General features: G+C 44.3%; 1 long non-coding RNA gene across 1 annotated transcript in view; it reads left to right on the forward strand.

Moving 5' to 3' along the window:
• Positions 1–10578, forward strand: part of LOC137654368 (uncharacterized) — a 42168-nt gene extending 31590 nt beyond the window's left edge. Inside the window, exon 2 of the long non-coding RNA XR_011046619.1 lies at positions 10265–10578. This is a non-coding gene — a long non-coding RNA (uncharacterized lncRNA). The remainder of the gene's footprint in view (positions 1–10264) is intronic.
• The last annotated feature ends 5392 nt before the right edge of the window (positions 10579–15970 follow it).

The following is a 15970-nucleotide window of genomic DNA, read 5'->3' on the forward strand; positions in this document are numbered from 1 at the left end:
CAGGGAACGCATGTTCCTTTCCAAATCTTGTGTCTTAGTCGCCATCGCTGGACGTCGATGGTCCCCCTTCAAAGGAAGTTCTCTTCGAACTCCTCCGAAGGGGAGCAGAGAGAAGGCGGTCATCTCCTTCCTCCACGGAGGCTGATCCTTCTTTTGTGGGCGCAGGCGCTGTTGCCCGTCGGTCAGGCTGAGAGTCTAGTTTTGACGCCGAGGAGTTAGCTAACCCACCAGGGGCGGTGGCAGGGCTCTCTTCAAGGCAAGCTTCCCCTTCAGGGAACATATCTCTCGTTCGCGAGAGAAGATTGCCTCTTTACATCGGCAATCTTCTTATGCATTTGGTTCTTCCTCTAGGGGCGGAACGAGAACCTTGTTATAAGCGTAGTTCTCCTTTGGGTGAACTCTCCTCCCCTGCGGAGGAACTATCTGTAGACCTTGATCAGTCTCCCCCACGGGCGGAGTCTGTTGAACGTTCCTCTCCGGAGGTTTGTAGAGTGGAGGGGTGGGTAACCCCTCTCCACCCCGGACGTTCTCCTCCTCGGACGTTCTCCTCCTCGGACGTTCTCCTCCTCGGACGTTCTCCTCCTCGGGCTGTGAGGAGACATCTTTTTCAACCTGCTGGTTCTCCTCACGTTGACCCTAAGGGGTCTCGTGACGATCACCCTTTGGGCTGGTGTGATCGTGAGCGAGTTCTCATGGCAGCAGGAGTCCTTCAGGTCTCCGTCGCGCTGAACCCTCGGGCTCTCGCGACTTGAAACTTTCAGGTTTTCTGTTGCGCTGAACCCTCGGGCTCTCATAACGATGGTAACGGTAAACCTCCGGGTTCTCGTACTGTCAGTCACGCTGACCCTTTGGGTTCTCGTACCATCAGTCACGCTGACCCTTTGGGTTCTCGTACCGTCAGTCACGCTGACCCTTTGGGGTCTCGTGAAAGAGGAACCTCTGTTCCTCGTTACGTTGTTCCTTCGGGCTCTCGTAACCTGAGTTACGCTGAACTCTTGGGATCTCGTAACTTTAGTCACGCTAACACTTCGGTGTTTCATGACTGGGACACTTCGGTTTCTCATTGCACTGACTCCTCCGGGTCTCACAACACAGGCTACGTTGGGCCTTTGGTCCCTCGTACCCTTAGTCACGTTTATCCTCCGGGGTCTCGTGACAGAGAAACTTCGGTTTCCCGTGGCATTGATCCTTCGGGTTTGTGCAACACAGTTCAAGCTGAACTTTCGGGTTCTCGTGACCTTAGTCATTCTTTTTATGACAGAGTCTTCAAACTCTCGTTATGTTGATCGTTCTCGCTCACACAACGCAAGCTATTGTGAACCTTCGGGTGAGCTTAGCAGTGAGTTCTCTCACCAACCTGAGAGCTCTCGCGCGCACGACCAACTCGCACGGCCAAATTGGCGTGCACGACCGGATCGGCACGCACGATCAATTTGGCGCGCACGACCAATGTAGTGCGCACAACCAACTTGTCGCACGCAAACAAAATGGCGAACATGGCGCGCAGGTTCATCCCATGGCGTGCCATATGCGCGAACATTCTGTTGCTTGCCATGCTCATGAACAACCTGTTGCGCGCCATGCGCACAAACAACCTACTGCGCGCCATGCGCACAAACAACCTACTGCGCGCCATGTGTGCGAACAACCTTATGCGCGCCACAAGTGCGAAAAAGGGGGGGTGAGCACACGAACACCATTCCGCCCACCAACTATTCGAATCTTGATGCTCACAATCAGTCTCTCAAGACTCTTAGGCCTCAACAGAGACAACAGTTGCCTGTGCGACCGAGCCCAGATCCTATCCCTAAGGGTAGGCCTGTGCCAATCTTGCCTGTAGGGAAGTCTCCCTCAGACAAGATGGTTAGGAAACCTGCCCAGGTTCTTAAACCCAGGAAGCAGTGCCTTTCTAAGGACCTCCCCCTTAGTTCCTTGGGAGCCCGTGACCCCCCGTGGCCTAGCGCCTTATTCAATGTAATGTGCCAAGCCATAAAAGGTGTTGTTCCCCGCTCCCAGTCCTTAGGTGACATACCTAGGATCCCTTTATCGCCTCTTCTCTTCCCAGGGTCCTCTCCTCCTTCCGGTCCTAGGAGGAGTTCGGAAGATTCCGCACATGCTGGTCCTTCTGGCAAGGAGAGACGGTCATCCCCTTGCAAAAGACCTCTGGAAGAGAGTAGGCAAGAACCTCAGGGTAGCCCCCTGCAGTTCAAGACGCCACAGGCCAGACCAAAGGGGAAAAGGATTCGTCCTTTGCCCCCCAAGGAGGATATGGTTACTTCCTATGGAGACTCCTTCCGTCCCTTACCATATGGCAATGGACTTACATTCCACCCGTAAGCCGACAGAGCCCTCTATTTCCTTTGGGGACAGAGGACCTTCGGCCTTGTGGAAGGGAACCGAAGGATTTGTTCACCATCCCCAAATCGTGGGCCAGGCTTCCTTCCTCACTGCCTCCCAGGCAGCCGGAAGCGAGCACCTCCTCGGCAGTCTCCCTATCCCCAGTCTATCCAGTTGACGACTTCGACTCACTCCAGGCTCCAATGGATGAGAGCTCGGACGTGGAAGGGCAGAGCAATCTCGAGGACAACGCTCAGCCAGCAGCCGCTAGCCCTAAGCTTACGGAGGATGAGAGGAAGGAGTCGGAACATGCCTTCTGGCAGGTCCTAGCCTGCATCCGTTCCATCAATGGACTACCAGCTCCATCGGCAGCAACTCTAGATGGAATAGAAACTACTGTATCCTTGACCAGTTCTACGGCACTCAGAAACCTCAGAGGACCAGTGCAGCTTTGCCCTGGTCAAAGGGGTTGAAGAGTGCCACACACAAGGCAGTGGCCTAGGCAACTGGGTCCACCACCTCTCTCCGCTCCAGCTCGTCCTCCAAGAGCCTACCTCCTCCGCATGTGTTTCAGAGGAGGTACTACAAGATCCTCGGGGTATCTTCCAACGCTGCCCCCTCAACCACTCTATAGAGGCACTCCCGAAGGCTACTCCCTTTGAGAAACTTATGGGACTTCGTCTTCTTTTCGGCCTCTTGAAATCCTGAACCAGGAGAAGGTGGCGAAGTGCGCCATGCAGGCTACTTCGTGGCTGGACTTCTGGTTAGGATCCTTAGGACAACTAATGTGGTCTAAGGACCTGTCTCGGGAGTCCTCCAGGAAGTCTTTGGAGACTTTCCTATTGTCTGGCACTCGGGCCATCGAGTTCCTCTCCCATCAGGTAGTGAACCTTTGGGCCAACACTATCCTGAAGAGGAGAGATGCCGTCATAGGCAAGTTCCATAGACATCTCCCTCAGGCCGAAGTAGCGAGACTGAGAAATGCTCCTTTCGAGGGCAATTCTTTGCTCCATCCCGAGGATGTCGAACGGGTTGCAGAGAGGTGAAGGAAGTCCAGCAAGGACTCCCTCATCCAAAAGGTCTTAACAGCTAGACCTTACCCCTCTCAGCCACAGTGGAAAGCACAGCAAAACCCGCAACCGAAAAGGGCTAGAGAACCAAAACAGCAGGGTAAAAAGGGTGCGAAGCAGGCCTTTCACAGCAAAAAGTCCTTTCGTGGAGGAAAGGGTAAGAAGGGATCTGGCCGAGGCCGGTCCCAATAGGACAGGTAATCCTCCCATTTGCCCACCTGTGGGGGGATGCCTGCAAAGCCACTGGCAGAGATGGCATCACCACGGGGCCGAACCCTGGACGGTTGAGGTGATTCGTTCAGGGTATCGTATCCCGTTCACACTCTCTCCCTCCACTGACTCGAGTGCCGATTCCATTAAACTCCTGTGTGAAGGGATCCGCAGGGGATTTTGCCCTCAGGGCAGAAGTCCAATCTATGTTGGAGAAGGACGCTCTCCAGGAGGTCCTTGACGGGTTCCCAGGCTTTCACAGTTGACTCTTTCTTGTGAAAAAGGTGTCTGGAGACTGGAGACCAGTCATCGACCTCTCGCCCCTGAACAGGTTTGTCAAACAGACACCTTTCAGGATGGAGACGGCTGACACAGTCAGACAAGCGATAAGACCTCAGGACTTCATGTGCACTCTACAGTAGATCTAAAGGACGCATACTTCCAGATCCCAATTCACCCGTCTTCTAGGAAGTATCTGAGATACATGTTCTATCGAAAGCATTACCAGCTCAGGGTACTGTGTTTCGGTCTTTCCACAGCACCCCAGTGTTGTGCCCTAGCATCATCTTGGGCTCATAAGAGTTGGCATCCGTCTCCTAAGATACTTGGACGACTGGCTAATTCTAGCAGACTCGGAGGTGGCCCTTCTCCTCTACGGAGACGAGCTTCTGAGGTTTTGCCAAGATCTGGGGATTGTGGTAAACCTCGAGAAGTCTCACTTGCTCCCCTCTCAAGGACTGGTATACCTAGGCATGTGATTAGACACCCTAAGGCACAAAGAGTTTCCGTTAGACGAAAGGATCCAGAGACTGAGGGAGATAGCACAGGTCTTCCTCAGTCGGGAAGAGCTCCCGGCGCAGTATTGGCTTCGCCTTCTCGGTCACCTCTCTTCCTTGACCCGACTGATCCCCAACAGTCACCTCAGGATGAGATCCCTCCAGTGGCGACTAAAATCCCAGTTGAACCAACACTCCGATTCCCGGGATCACCTAGTCCGCATAGGGCTAGAGGAACAATCGGACCCCAGGTGGTGGCTGGCGGAGCCGAACCTCTGCAAATGGGTGGTCGATCTTCTCATCTCTCCCGCGGAATTGATGCTTTTTGCGGATTCATCAAAAGAATGGTGAGGGGGCTCACATGCTGCACCATTACATCTCCGGCCAATGGTCCGAATCAGAAAGGTACCAGCACATAAATCTCTTAGAGATGAGGGCAGCCTTTCTGGCACTCAAAAAGTTCCACTAGGTCCTGGCAGGGCACTCCGTGGTGTTGATGAGCGACAACACCACGGTAGTAGCTTATCTAAGCAAACAGGGCGGTACCTTTTCGCAGAAGCTGTACCATATTGAAGTATAGATACTCAGATGGGCAAAGGACAACTCGGTGACTATCAGCTCACTTCATAATGGGCAAGCAGAATGTGCTGGCAGACAAGCTGAGCAGAGCAACTCAGATAGTTGGCGCCGAGTGGTCTTTGAATCCTCTGATAGCCAACAAAGTCCTGACTTTGTGGGGTTCCCCGACAGTGGATCTGTTCACAACTGCCCTGAATTTCAGGCTCCCGTTGTACTGCTCCCCAGTTCCAGATCCCCAAGCTCTTTGGCAAGATGCTTTCCTACAAAGTTGGATAAACCTGTACGCTTACGCGTTTCCCTCGTACTATCTGATGAGAAAAGTCCTCAACTAGGTATGAGCAAGCAACAACTGGTGTGAATGAAAAGAATGTCTAGCTCCTTTCTTTCTTTCCCCTTCTCCCCCCCTGGGGAAACAGCTCCACAAGACTGAAGCATAGCTCACCTCACCCCTCTGCAGGTAAGATTCATTTCCCTTGTGCATCCTGAGTATGAATAAATACTTTACGTCACCAATACCTCGTGAGGGAGGGTATTGGATATGTCTTAGAACTCATGCTTATCCTCGAGTTCCTACGTAAAGACAAGCCACGAGTCTCTCTCACATAAGCTTCAATCATTGAGTTACCTTGTTACTACTATGATTTTAGTGAGGGTAGGGTTCCTACTAATTAGAAACCCGGGTCATGACCAAGGACAGTTGGTAGAACTTCCTCCCACCTAAGAGTAAGTCACCCTATAAATAGCGAAGGTTTGTATCTGTGTCGGAACAAATAACAAATTTGGAAACTGAGCATTCAGTGCACTCTTTAGTTTAAACACACACATCTTTCCATGCTCAATCACATGTGGATAAGGATTCACCATTACAGGTGGGCTCATCTAGTCTCCTCTACCTACTCATAATTGCTGTCTTCATTATTGAATGCCTGTATGATCCATGTCGCTCACCTGTTTGCGACCACCCAACATGCAGGCATTCCCATAGCAGTGAGAAGTCACCAGCATGTACTCAAATGTACATGCAAGCTTTGATAGAGGCGAGATTCTCAGATAAGGATATCATGCAAGGGGAGATCTTCACAAGCTAGGCAGTTGGTGCAAGGACATGATCATTGCCCACTCCATGATTTTCTTCTGCTCACCTTCTCGCGTATGCATTCTCCAGACCATGTTGTATTTCTCCCAGGTTCCTTCCAATAGAATAGCTTGAGCCCTTAAGCTGTACAGGGAATAGATCACCCAAAGAAGCCTCTACACTAAGAAACTAGAGTAAAAGCAATGACATTGAGGAAAACCACAGATCCTATAACCACCAACAAAGGTACCACATCTGTAGAGGCAGAAAACCTGGAGACAGAGTCCACCTTTGACAAGACCTTTGCCTGGATCATAAAGATAAACAACTTTGGTTAGGCATCAAAGAACCCTGTGAAGAGAGGGAAGACCTCTATCGAGGTGCACTTTGGTGGCCCGTAAGATTCAAACTTTTAGAGCTTTCCTAGTCAGAACTTGCCGATGAGGTAATCTCAGAGCAAATATGTCGTACAAAATCTTGCCCCCAACCCTTTCCCATCTGTGGAGCTTTTATGTTCTTGAAGGATTGAGCCCTTCTCCTCTTCCAGTTGACATGGGGATGATGACACTTATCCCTGGTATTTCTGTGGAGTGATTGGACACTCTCTTTGCTCAAGTTTGCTGCAGTAGAACCCCTCTCATTGGTCAGTGGACAAGCAACTTCGTGGCTAGACAATTGGTCCAGTGCAATATTACACTTTTCTTCTCAAAACTTAAGTAACTCTTAGAAAATGACGAATTTTCCTGGTACGTTTGTGTGCTTAGCCAAAGCTGATACTTTGTTGGCGCACCAGTCCCACAACCAGTGTACCAACAAGGGATTTAAATGCAGAGTAGTACTTATATGAATGCAAGTCGTCGTACTTTAATGAGTTTTTTTTTTTTTTTTCCCTTAGCCTCTTACAAGTAAGTTAGCGAGCTTTGTGGGCTCTACTTTCACATTGCTCATACTAAACGTGGGGACAGGCCCCATTCCCCTTCATCATTGAGCTTTTACCTAAAACAAAGAATCCATCTCTTCTTGATACCTGGATTCTTTCTTCTCAGATCTCGCGTCATAGAGATGCAACGATGATCTTGATCAGCTACTTCTTGGCTTTGTGATGGGTTCTTACCGCTACCTTAAAACGTACATTAAAAAAAAGTTTCTCTTCACCTGGAGCTCGTCTCTGCTCATGAAGGAAGTGGTGGCTAAATATGATCTTCTCTTGGCTGAGGGATGTCATTGACTGTACCTATTTCCCATCCTTACTTCCTGTTCTGGGTAAAAACTCATGATGTCAGGAGAGTAGCTACGACCCTGTTATGCTATAAGAATCTGTGGTGCAAGTACTCCAGCCAGGCATGTGGAAACAGATGATGTTTTCTGCTAATTGCCTGCGAGAATTTGCCCATAGGTCCATAGGAACCTTTTCGTTAGGAGCTGTAGTAGCTACATAACAGGTGATATAGCTGCCTGGGCTTTTTCACAGTACTCTTAACATCTGATCGAGGATGGAGGTTCCATTTTAGACTGGGATGAAAATGAAGATTGACTGCTCCTCTCCTTTCGCTGTCATCTTCTCCTTTACTGGGACACTGCATTGGAGACCTTGTCAGCTGGAATAGATTTGTTTGCAGGCAATTCCTTCTTCACTGGCAGCTTTTCTATTACATGGTATAGAAGTGTCATTCCACACACTACTAAGAGGGGGAGTGTGTAATAACCAGGCAAACCCATTATTATATATAGACCACAGGGTGTGAACTAAGCAAAGCCATTAGGATACATATGCTGCTTGGTTGGAGCCAGGTAAACTTATCAACATGTACATGTCTCAGCGTTGCAACACGGACTTTCTGCTCTGTGTTCTTTACTGCATGCGTTGTGAACCTACTGGTATAGTCCCACCACTGGTGCATGAGGTGTAAGAAACATGAACTCTCACTACCTACAAGGTCCAAGTTTAGGAATCCCGGTATTGGTTTTTCAGCTGATTGGAATAGGAACTTCCACCTAACGGCGAGTCCCCTATGTCAAGGCCAGAATTTGTATTTGTACTGGAACAAATAAATTTGGAGACAATTCATATTTTCCTTAACTAATCAAACCTGATGAGGCTGTCCTTATTAGCACAACACCACAGGATTTGTAATGCTTACTCACCAGAATGCATGAAATATCACGAGAGGTTGGGCTCAAGTTAAATAGAAGAAACACACATGGTGAGAATGGATTATGTATTGGAAGATGAAATGTCAAGGGAATTATACAGGGTATCTACAGTAGAGTTTGAGTTTAATGAAAGATTGAAAAAAGCAAATAGGACAATGGCTAGGTTAAGCAAATTGTGGAAATCTGATGGCCTGATATTATATATAAAATTCAGGCTATATATCAGTTTAGTGAGATTAGTATTATTCTATGGACATGAGTCGTGGTATGACAATGAAAAATTATTATTATTATTATTATTATTATTATTATTATTATTATTATTATTATTATTATTATTATTATTATTATTATTATTATTACCTACCAAGCCACAACCCTTGTTGGAAAAGCAGAATGCTATAAGACCAATACTCCAACAGGGAAACTACCCCAGTGAGGAAAGGAAAAAAGGAAAAATAAAATATTCTGAGAAGAGTAACAACATTAAAATAAATATCTCCTATATAAACTACATAAACTGAAAAAAAAAGAACGAGGAAGAGAAATTAGATCGAATAGTGTGCCCGAGTGTACCCTCAAGCAAGAGAACTCAAACCCAAGACAGTGGAAGACCATGCTTCAGAGGCTATGGCACTACCCAAGACTAGATAACAATGGTTTGATTTTGGAGTCTCCTTCTCCTAGAAAAGTTGCTTACCATAGCTAAAGTGTCTCTTGTACCCATAGTAGGAGGAAAGTACCCACTGAACAATTACAGTGCAGTAACCACTTGGGTGAAGAAAAATTGTTTGGTAATCTCAGTGTTGTCAGGTGTATGCGGACAAAGGTGAATATGTAAAAAATAGGCCAGACTATTCGGTTTATGTGTAGGCAAAGGGAAAATGAACCGTGACCAGAGAGGAGCCGCCAATGTAGTACTATCTGGTCAGTCAAAAAACGCCATAACACTCTATTGGTAGTATCTCAATGGGTGGCTGGTGCCCTGGCTAACCTACTACTTCATATTAAACAGATTTTGTAGGTTTGAGAACAAACCCCTTAAAAGAATATTTGGAGTTAAATGGCAAGACAGGATTATAAATGAAACTACTTGAGTGCCATATGTGGATGAGATCATAGCTAGGTGTAGATGGAGATGGTTTGCGCATGCTTTTTGCACTCTCCAATTAAGATTAGTTCACCAAACTTTTAACTGAGCTTCACAAGCCACTGGAAGAGTTGGAAGACCCAGGCCTACATGGCTGAGGACTATTAAGTGTGAAGTAGATGATGATTGGAGAAGTATTGAATTAAAAGCTCAAGATGAGATGACTGGTGAGATCTAACCGAGGCCCTTTGCATCCATAGGCGTAGGAGGAGATGATGATGAATCAGACCTTAGTCCTTTACTCATACTTTCCCACCAGCACCAACCCTTTAGAAAGTTCTAGCTGCACTCAAAGTGTCAACTCGGTGAGCAAGCTAGAAGGGTGGCACTTCCGTACCCGTCCACCTGTATACACCTGGCTAATTAAAAGTTTTAATGGTCATATTCTTCATTTTCAGTTATCTCAATATATAGATGCCTCGGGTTTATATAGTTAGGTAAACTATGAATTATCTCAAATATTAACTTTTAGTTAGGATGTGTTCACTTGACCACGCAGTGGCAACAGGCAAGCATAGTTGCCAAACAGTGAGTGGTGATGATGTTAGAAGCACGAAAGCTAAAACCAAGAGTATGAATTTAGCAATAAACAATTGCCAAAAGGTCTAGCTTAGCCCAATTGTCATTCGATTATTCAAGTGAAGAATTTCCTTAAAACGATGTAGGAGGTAATACTTTAACACTTTACCAGATATATTTTCAGTTGTAATATTTGCTATTATAAATGTCATGGACATGTCTAGTTTGTTTATTATTTCCACTTAGATATTTAATGAATTAGAATATTCTATATTTTTTATAACTTCTTATGCAGATTTTACTGAAAAGTAGTCTTTATATTGAAGTCCACAGTAAAATGTTTGAATATAGACTGATTTATCTGTACAATTAACATCTTTTATTTATTTTTCAGACTAGAGTCATCAAGAGAGATTATTTACAGCCTTCTGTTCAAAACTGGAAATTAAACTGCAAATATGAGATGGTGAATGAAATATTCCTGTTGACATGAAGATAAGACAGCAAATAATCGGCCATTTATTAAAAAAAAAATCCTGAATGTTTCAGGGAAAGACAGAATAATCAAACTTTTCTATAGTATTAAGATACCCTTACGAGAAATATTATTGTACAGTACTACAAATATCTTGAATCAGTTGTCCCAAGTTATTGAGATATTAGGGAGTTGTGGCTTGTAATGGTCAATCCATTTATAGCCCATACTTTCTGTAGCAATCACTAACTGAAGGTGAAGTTAAAACGGGATAAGTTATAGTAAATAAGTAATTTGAATTTGTTCTCACACTAATAAAAACTTTTGTTCTTTGCATAAGAGAAGATATAACTGCACAAGCTGGCACATGGCTATAAAAACTTTTTATCAAGGTGTCAATAATCATTCTAGTTGTTACCAGTATTAGCGGGAAATCCCCAAACCTTACGTCACTCACTACTAATCCACTTTGATTTAAGCCGTGGTTGAGTGTTGACGTATCTCATGGTTGTAACTGGCATTGGCTGAAGTTGCAAACTTCTCCCCTTCTCTTTATCAGGTCTGAATCAGTGTGCATGTGTTTGAGGAATGCATTGCATGAGAGTTTGTCTAAGCATGACGGACTGCTATTGCAGAACGATTATGTGCTAAGTTAAGATAGATCCTCACTGACTTTGCCCTTCATGCCAAGGATACTTCTGTAAGGAGGCCTCTCCATGTGACGAGTGTTGAGAGTGACCTCCCTTGTAGTTGGAGTGGAGCGACAGGAGGAAGTAGTAATCTGAAAGGGATTCTTCACATTAGGTCTCTCTCTCTCTCTCTCTCTCTCTCTCTCTCTCTCTCTCTCTCTCTCTCTCTCTCTCTCTCTCTCTCTCTCTCTCTCATATAGCTGTTTAACCCTTGGACTCTCTCTCAGTTATGGCTGTTTAACCTTTGGACAACCTTTGAGTCGGGAAGCTCTTCTCCTTTCACCTAGTGAAACAGAATCCTTCATCAAGTGGGGAGCATGCATCTCAAGAGACTGCTTGTTTTGTGGCCATCCTTAGGGCTTGTAGGCTCACCTAAGGAGGTATTGGTTCATGGGACACAACAGGACAGTATTTCTGCTCTTGCCAGGGTTGATTTTGGTACTTCCCTTTTCAGAGGCAACAGGAGGGAATCCCTTCTGCTCAGTCACGTGCACCCAGAATATTCATCTTCCGCAGAAGATGCTCTCCCACTTGAGGATCTGCTGGGTAGTGTTCATGAGAACTCTCCCTCAGCAAGCTCTCCCCTGGGGAGAGACTGCTCTGCCCTCATCCTTCTGAGCTTGTTTAAAGGTTTAAAGGCCACTCATGAATGGCAGAGGTAAGGGACAGTGACATTACCCTATCAAGCAGGACAATGCCCTAGAGACTGACCATATATATACATATGATCAATGCCCAAGCCCCTCTCCACCCAAGCTGGGACCAAGGAGGGCCAGGCAATGGCTGCTGATGACTCAGCTGATAGACCTATAGGTTACCCCAAACCCCACATCCTTAGCTTACAGGAATGGTAAGTTTGCAGCGATCAAATAAACTTAACGAGTTTGAGCGGAACTCGAACCCCAGACTGGTGTTCACCAGTCAGGGACGTTACCACATCGGCCACCGCAACCCTAAGATCCAGGGTATATTCATCAAAGTGGTTGAATTTCTGACTCGGAGGCCAAAAAGCTCCAGTGGTAAAACTGAGACGAACATATGCAGGATGGGAGTTGTCAGAACTGAACTCGCTGAAACCCTCTTCACATTCCATTTCATCAACAGCTACCGAAGGACATGAAGGGCAGTATTTCTTCCCTCCTGGGGCCTCACAGTGATAAGGTAAGCCCGGCGATGAAACGGCAAGCAAGATTGACATTGTGAGCGTTAGGAGAGCATGGGAAGGCATTCCTGGAACAGTAATATTCCTAACCTTTGGAAACCTTCAGCAAGACACCCTCGCTAGTATGAAAGGCCATATACTCCTGGGAGTCCAGCTACCCTGATAGCTCAAAAGCGACGGCAAGATTTGTTGCTAGGGAATTTTAGCCCTGGAGCCGACCTTGCCAGAGCCCACAGGTGATTGTGTTTGTGATTCTTCTGATACCCAGTGTGCAGCTTATCTTGCCACAAAGGTCTTGAGATTTACTAGTCTGTCATGAGCCCAGGCAACTGTGTTGGCACAACAGGTGAGATTACCATCCAGCTCACTTGGGTGGGTTGAGGGAGCAGCACAGCACCTAATCCCCTCTCAACATAACTCCAGTGTCTCGCTCACACTCACACTACCTGCACTATAAGGCCTGGCTCCGGGGGGTTGTCTGTGTACATTTCTTTTTTACAGCTACGCTACGCATTTTCCTTTTACAGATGATGGGAACATTAAAAAAAAATTTTGTAGAACTTTTGCACTTGGTATGATTTTTCTATAGAGCTCAATATGCAATCATAGTCAGTGCTATTAGGCTTAAATGCTAGTATTGAGATTTGACAGAATAACCAACCAGGGAATAGTCTTAGAGTGAATGGGTTAAAATGGTCATAGTCAAATCCTGGACATTGAAAAACCTATACCTAGAACTGGAAAGTAGCTTCATATCTGGTTTATTTTTTATGAATTAAACCCCTCAAATGGGTTTAGTGAAAATTGGTTTTGAGTTAGGGGAAAATTGGTTTTGGGTTAGGGGAAAATTGGTTTTGGGTTAGGGGAAAATTGGCTAATACTTACTCCCTCACCGACCATTCACCACTGAAATCAAAGATTGGAATTTTTTGGATAAAAGTTTTTCACACTGTTTAGCCTCTTCAATGAATAATGGTATCTCGGGAGGCTTTGAAATTTTTGGTGGTTTCCAAACAAGGAAATTTTGTCAGGAATCCCAAAAAGGCCTTTTTTTTTTTTTTTTTTTTTTTTTTTTTTTTTTTTTTTTTTTTTTTTTTTTAAATCCTGCAACTGACATTGAAATATATTATTGATGTGTTGGCTATGTCTTAATATTATAAATAAATATAACTTTTCACTCTTATGACTGATCCCTAGTTGGTTGTTATGTGTAATCTGAGTACTAGCATTTCAGCCTAATGGTGCTGAACTATAATTGCAAAAGAGCTTTTAAGAAAAATTTACCAGTGCAAAAGTTCTACCCAACTCTTTAATGTTCCTATCATATGTAAAAGGAAATGCATGGTTTACTAGTAGAAGACAAATTTACACACACACCCCTTAGAGCCTATACTATATGATGTCTTAAGGGGACCGTCCGCCATGTCCGCCTTTTTTTTTTCTAATGATCCAAATTACACAATTTCTATATATATTTTAGACATATATAATACCTTCATCATATAAAAATTGCAAGTCATTTGATCAAAAACTTGGATTTATTAGCAAAAATCATGATTTAAAAAAAATATTTAGGTACATTTTTCCCCACTACTATAATACCAATTGTATTGAAACTTATACCACAAAAACTACTCTAACAACCGAACAATTCTGTCAGACAGAACTTTTATTTTCCTTTCTGTTTATTTTAATGAATTTTTATTTTTTTCCCTCGTCTAGACGGAAAATAATCGTGAAAAAAATGTAAAAAGAAAATCAAAATTTTGTCTGACAGAATTGTGGGATTTTTATTCTTCTTTTCAGTGATATCTTTTTCTCTAATATCGAACAACAAATAAGTGAGAAAAATGTACCTAGGTGGGAATAAGTATGTTTTTGAGTTATGAGCTCCCAAAGATTTGCAGCAAACTTTCGCTTCTTTTCTAAAAGAAATCAAGATAATATTATTATGATAACTTTTATTGTTTATTCCTACATAAATGCACCCTAAACGAGGTATTTGAACCCTCAGTTCACTATTCCTATGTTATGAGTTGCCAGCGATCTCTAATTGTTGCCAGTGTTTTAGTTAGCAGGTTTCAGCTTTGTACTCTTATCCATGTTTCCCTCTTTCTTGGTTCTTTTTTCTTGTTCTCCACTTACTTTTTGTTCTTTCTATCACCTTATGTAACATTGGCATTGCTATAAAATTCCAGAGGACGTTGTGAAAGCACAATCAACATACGAACTTCAAGTAAATAAACACATGCATTATAATTTCTATATGTCTTTGGAAACTGCTGATGTTTTCGTAGTTGGTAGTTTTCATTCACCTACCCTCTACCAATGCCTTTCATTTCTGCCAGAAGTACGAGATTTCGAAACATGAGAGAGAGAAAGAGAGAGATCATGAAAGCATTTGGCTGATATAGATGGCATTTCAAATTGAGAGAGAGAGAGAGAGAGTTGAACATTGTTATTATAGTATTTGTATAAATGGGAGTTTTAAATAATTCGAGAGAGAGAGAGAGAGAGAGAATAAAAGTATTTGTATAAATGGCTGTGGTAAATAATTCGAGAGAGAGAGAGAACTGCGCATCTGTCAAACTCAGTCATACAGACGACGCCATAAGGATGACGTCATCATTTAAAGACCGCTATATCTTCAATGTTTGGAAAAAATTATTGACTATTTGTTCTTTCTATAACCTTAGGTAACATTGGCCTTGCTATAATGTTCCCGAGGGCGTTGTGGAAACACAATGTACATACGAACTTCAAGTAAACAAACACATACATTATAACTTCTATACATCTTTGGAAACTTTGGCTTCTGTTATTGTATGAGTAGATTTCGTTCATCTACACTCTACCAATTCCTTCCATTTCTGCCAGACGTACGATAGCTTGAAATATAAGTGAAAAATCGCTATAGATATGCAAAATTAACACACAAAGACGATTTTGTCAAACTCAGTCATGCAGACTACACAGTAAGGATGACGTCATCATTTAAAAACCTCTATATCTTCGTTATTTGTAAAAATAATTGGCTGAAATTTCTGGGGCGTATGTACGACATGTTTACGCATACATAGAAGCAATAAAACTATTTTCGATTTCTGAAAGTTATGTCAATACCCCATGGCGGACGGTCCCCTTAAACGAGTGTCCTTCTCCCCTGCCATTAGATCAAGCACTGTCTGGACCACGATGGAGAAAGGTGCTTTCCAAAAGATCGTCAACGAGTCTCCAGACTCTTTCTTGCTGAGATGGCATTTGGAGGCTAGAGACCAGTCATAGATCTGTAGGTCTTGAACGAGTTTGACCAACAGACTCCATTCAATTTAGAGACCGCTGCCACGGTCAGACAGGCAGTGAGAAGGGAGACTTCATGATCACATTAGATCTAAAAGATGCATACTTCCAGGTCCCCATCCAGCATATTTCAATGAAACTCCTCTTAAGTATATTGCACAACAAGATATACATGTTCAGAGCAGTGTGCTTTGGTCTGTCAACAGCCTCTCAAGTGTTCACATGTGTGTTCACTTTGGTTTTGGCCTGGGCCCACTTCAATGACATTCATCTTCTGTTACCTGGATGATTGGCAGACTCAGTTCAGACCCTTCCCCATCATTGAGACAGACATCTTGAGTTTTGCCTCGATCTTTGAATTGTGGTAAAAAGAGAGAAATAACTTAAGAAGGAAAGTCTCAAGATTCAAGGAAGGGTTGCACCGTTTCTCCAGCAAAACTTGCTGGAAGCACATCTGGGAAAGTGCCTGTTGGG

Source organism: Palaemon carinicauda, chromosome 15 (assembly GCF_036898095.1).
Source record: "Palaemon carinicauda isolate YSFRI2023 chromosome 15, ASM3689809v2, whole genome shotgun sequence".
Taxonomy (NCBI): Eukaryota; Metazoa; Arthropoda; class Malacostraca; order Decapoda; family Palaemonidae; genus Palaemon; species Palaemon carinicauda.